The following is a 5,289-nucleotide window of genomic DNA, read 5'->3' on the forward strand; positions in this document are numbered from 1 at the left end:
ATAGGCGACTAACATTTTTTAACTTCTTTTAACAAATTAAGGCTAAACAAGGAAATAAGTTGTCTAGATATGCAACTAGATGTACAACCTATATGAGAAGCTCAACGACAACAACAAAGACAAGCACAACATAGAAACACAAATATAAGCTGGCATAAAGTAAAGGTAAGATGTAACTGCAAGCGGAGTCAATGAAGACGAGGATATGTTATTAAACTTCACTCCTATTGGGGGAGGTACGTCTTCGTTGAAGCGGTGTGGAGACACAATGCTCCCCAAGAAGTCACTAGGACCACCCTATTCTCCTCACGCCCTCGCGCAATGCAAGATTTCATGATTTCACTAGCGGCACCCTTGAAGGCGGCGACCAAACCTTTACAAACAAGGTTGGGGCTCTCACCACAACTTAATTAGAGGCACCCAACACCACCACAAAGCTTCACACAATGGAATGTGGATCCAAGGTGAGCTCTTCCATCTAGGGTACCCAACCACACAAGAGTAACAAGATCCGCAAGGGGTAGTAGGAGGGAATCAAATTTCTCTCGGTGAAAGTGTAGATCAAAGTCATCTTCTCCAAACCCCAGAGATTCAATAAGTTTTTATGGCTAGGTTAAGCTTTGGGCAACAATGGAGAAAAGGAAAAAGGAGAGGCGAGTCTTCTTGGGGAAGAAGACACCCTAATATAGTGGGGACAAAAATCGAACCGTTATGCACTGGTTGTGCTCAAGCTTCTGCTTGGATCCAGCCGGTAGCAATGGCGGCTATCTCCTGCTTCTGCTCGGATGAGAGGTTGTCCCAGAGGGATTTAAAGCGCGAGGAGGCCATGGCGGGCGTGGCGCGGAGAGGAGAATTAAAGGGACCTGAGGAGGATGATTGCAGCTATGGCCGGGGCTGCATTTTATATAGCGGGTGGATGGCAATGAGCTGCGGCAGCGTGGTTAATGGAGGGCGGTAGATGGATGGACGGGTCGCGTCGGAGTAGGTTTCTCGGCAACTGCATATCATTAATGCAGGGCGACAGACCGCCATGGTCTCGTGTGAATGCGGAGCAGTCGCGTGCACTGGGAAGTGGCGCAAGCGGCACTCTCTCGGTCGGCGCACCGCTTCAATGCCGACTGCAATGAGAGGTCGTGTCCGCTCTGGCCGGGCATGAATGCGGCATTGACGCTTTGGAGCGGCGCCGACCGTGTTGGTGGGAAGCGCGCAGGGGCGAGGGATGGGGCTAATGATGGGCCATGGCTGACAGAAGCGGACGTGGCAGTGGCCTAGATGCCAGCAAAGCCCCCCTCCTAATTTGTCTCTGATTTGTAGGAAAAAGTGTGTCCGACCATCGAGCGGACCGATACACGCCCGCGTTGGATGGCAAAACACTTCCGGACCATGCGGTCCGGACGTATGCGGGTGGTTTTGAGGGTCCGCGTTGGAGATGCCCCGACAATGGGTATCACTGGAATACTTGCAAGCTTGGGACAATTTTTGATCCTTAGTTTTTCAAGCATTGGGAATGTTACCAAGGTATCGCTAGGCTCTCCCACACTATTTTAGGCTTGGCAACTCACCCAACTCCATCCTTTTCAGCCTTGGGAAAATTTGCATAGGGGTAATGCATTCTCTGAGTTCCGCATCAAGGCTATTACAAAATATGGCCATGTTATTCATCTTTTGTACGGACAAAATCTCCACAGAGACCAAGAACCATACAACAGGTATACTCTTGATCTTAGGCAGTCGGACATTTTGAGTTCTTTCAAACAGTTAAACATATGAGTCTCTCCCACACTATTTTCTGCACATATCTCCACGATTTGTAACTCAATCAACATCATCCACTTGAACCTTGGAAAAATTTGCAAAAGGGGTAATGCATCCTCCACACTCCACATCAAGGTTATTACATAATGTTGTCAAGTTATGCATCTTTTATAAGGCCAAAATATCTAAAGACCGAGAGCCATATTATAGGGACACTCCTGCATTTTTGGTTTTCAGACATTCTGAGTTCTCACAAGCAGTCAAACATCTGAGGCTTTCCCATCCATTGTGATATTTCTAAGCCATGATATCCACGTATCTCCAGTTTTTGGATATTACCATTAGGTTCTATTGTTCTAAACACTAAAGCACTTCTTCCGCATCTCTATGTTCATCATATGTTTCTTAATCCCAAAAGAACAATAACTCACTTAGATTTTGCTTCTGACTGAGATTGGCTTCTTTTGCATTCTCCCCACTCTTTATCTTTTTCAAATTCAATAGTTCCAACCTATTGCTAAGGTTTTGCACTATTCCAACGTTGTCTCCAGTATCCACAAGAAATGTTGTTAATATATGAAGGTTGTAAGGTAGACCAAAATTTGGAGACATACTTTCAAGACAACTACAACCTGAAATATGAAGATGGATGAGATTTCTCAATCTTGCCATGTCTTTTGGTAACTAATGCAGCTCCCGACAACGTGTGAGCCTCAGTTTATGCAAGTTATACAACACACATATTAATTCTGGCAACCTAGTGATGTTAGACCAAGAGAGGTCATGATATCGTAGATCTTTTACATTTATGGTTGTGCAGTCGACAATTGGAGGGGAGCATAAGGAACCGATAGGCATTTTTCAGCAAGGTTTTCACTGCAAGTGTTGTAAGATAGTTTTGATAGTTAGTTTCGTAGCAAGATAATATGTAACAAGTAATAAGTAATAAAAGTAACAATGTGCAACAAGTGGCACGATCCTTAATTATGCTAAGGACAAGCGGGTGATACTTCTAATAATGATTGAAACACTCTTGAGGACATGCCGAAATATCGTCAAGTTACTTATTTCACCACAATTCATTGACTTAACGTTGATTGCCTTGATAAGTGACGAGAGCTAAGGTACTATTCTTACTTGAACAATTACCTACTTATGATTATACCCTCCATGCACCCATCCTCAAATACAAGAGAAGTAATTAAGATAAATCTAACCATATCATTAATCATGTGGATCCAAAACAACCCCTCACCAAACAATAAAGGGAGTCTAGGTTGTATTACTCCCGGAACCCATCATCTACAAAGTAATTATGCAATGCCTTCCCCTAGGCCCAAAGATGGTGGTGTCATGTAGTCGACATTCATATAACACCATTGAGGAAGAACACAACATAATACCAAAACATTGAACGGTGATCAACTTCACATGATTGCTAGTAACACGACTTCTCTCATGTCCTCAAGAACAAATAGAACAACTCGCAACTCGCAATAAAAATAATGATGCAAAATGGACGTATTAGCTCCCCCAAGCTTAGACTCTGCATGTCCCCAAGCGAATACCGAGCTCGGTAAATGTGACCACAAGTTCATGGAGAGTGGCGCCGATAATAAAAATACGGACATGACAACATCATATTTATAATTAGCACTATATATATATATCATGACAACAATTCTTATTCATAAAATTTCTCATAATTATCACTATATATATCATGAACAACAATTCTTAGTCATCAAACAATTAGAATTCATCATATTTTTCAGAAGAGTCTATGTAAGAGCAATTATTTAGCAAACTTGACATACTCAACCATCATATAGTCTTCTAACGATTGCTGGCACTCAAAGCATATTTTTAGAACAAATTATTTCAATCAGACACAAAGAAAGATGAGTTTTAATGTTTCACCTCCCAACTTATTTACCTCGGGGATAATTGTCAACAATAACAATTCATAATCATATATATTCAACTGGATCTTTCCCCACCACCTAATGTTTGCAAAGTGAAGAGTATTTGAGATTGGAATAGAGGAAATTTGACTCAACAATAAAGTAAAGTTTTAACAGAAAAAAATAAGCCCTTCACAAAGGGAGGCAGAGGTTGTCAGACGCTTTTTGAGTTGGATGTCTAAACTCTTAATGAAAAGGAAACAACACCCTCAGTTTTTGATGGGAAGGTGAAAAACCAATGGGAGGGGACGGAAAAAATCTGGGATACCAGGCTACCAAAACGCCTTTAGGAGTAGAGATTTAGAAATAGTTGAAAACCACGTCAAGTATGGAGGGGGTAGTAAACACAAAACCCAGCTTTTATATCTAAATAGGGGCACCCCACTAAATGATTTTCCCGCCTCCTCATGAAGCCACGTCATTCAGAATTGTTAAAGTCGTTGATGCAGTAGTCTACAATCATTTGATCAAAATTGGACGAAGTTACAAAGACTTGCCACCGCGATGTGGAAAATACCGCTTCTTTCCATTCGTGTCGTCCCGCTCGCTGCCTACCTCCCACCGCATATCCCCCTCCTCCTCCTTCGACCTGATTCCTTTTAGTTGGGCTCAATTTTTCCTACATGGGATGTAATATAGTGGAAGGGAGCTCCTATATGGCACAGCACGAGCCAGGGAGCGGAAGCGCACACCCACCGCTGCCCCCGCGAGCCTATTTTGGGCCGGTCCATGAGCGGCAGTGGGGAGCCCCCGACTTTTATTGTTTCATTTTTTGCTTTATTTTTTCTTTTTAAAATAATTTGGGATTTCAACAACTTTACGAAATAAAAAAATAAATTTTGCTAAAGTTCGTGGAGCCAAAAAATTGCCTAAATTCGATTAATGTTCGTGAATTCAAAAATATGTTCATGATTTCAAAAAATGTTCTTGAATTTGGATATTGATGAACAAATTTTGAATTTGATGAACATTTATTGAACTTGATGAACACATTCTCAATTTATGAACATTTTCCAAAAAATCAGATGAAAACATTCAAAAATGGATGAACATTTTTTGAATTTTATGAACATTTTGAAAAATTACGGTGAACAAACTCTGAATACGATGAACATTTTTTTGGAGCAGATGACCATGTCTCATGTTTTTTGAACTTGATGAACAAATTTTCAATTCAAGAACACTTGTGTTGCAAATTAGAAGAAATTTTTGATCAATTGATGATTATTTATTTAGTTATTTATTTTTTATGGTGAACAAATTTTGAATACAATGAGCAATTTTTGAATTTGATGAACATTTTCTGAATTCAGTGAACAACAAGCTCATGATTTAAAAAGATGTTCACAAAAACGACAAAAAGGGAAACAATGAAGAAAAACAGAAATAAAGAATAAATATAAAATCAAAGAAGAAAAAAAACTAAAACAAAAAAGAAACAAAAAAGCAAAAAACATAAACGCATTATTGAAAAAGGAGGAAAATCCAGAAAAGAAAAGAAAACCCGGTTTGAAAAGGTTCTAGAACCTTTCCAAAACCGTACATGAACTATCTGGGCCGGCCCACTTAT

Source organism: Triticum aestivum, chromosome 7A, assembly GCF_018294505.1.
Source record: "Triticum aestivum cultivar Chinese Spring chromosome 7A, IWGSC CS RefSeq v2.1, whole genome shotgun sequence".
NCBI lineage: Eukaryota > Viridiplantae > Streptophyta > Magnoliopsida > Poales > Poaceae > Triticum > Triticum aestivum.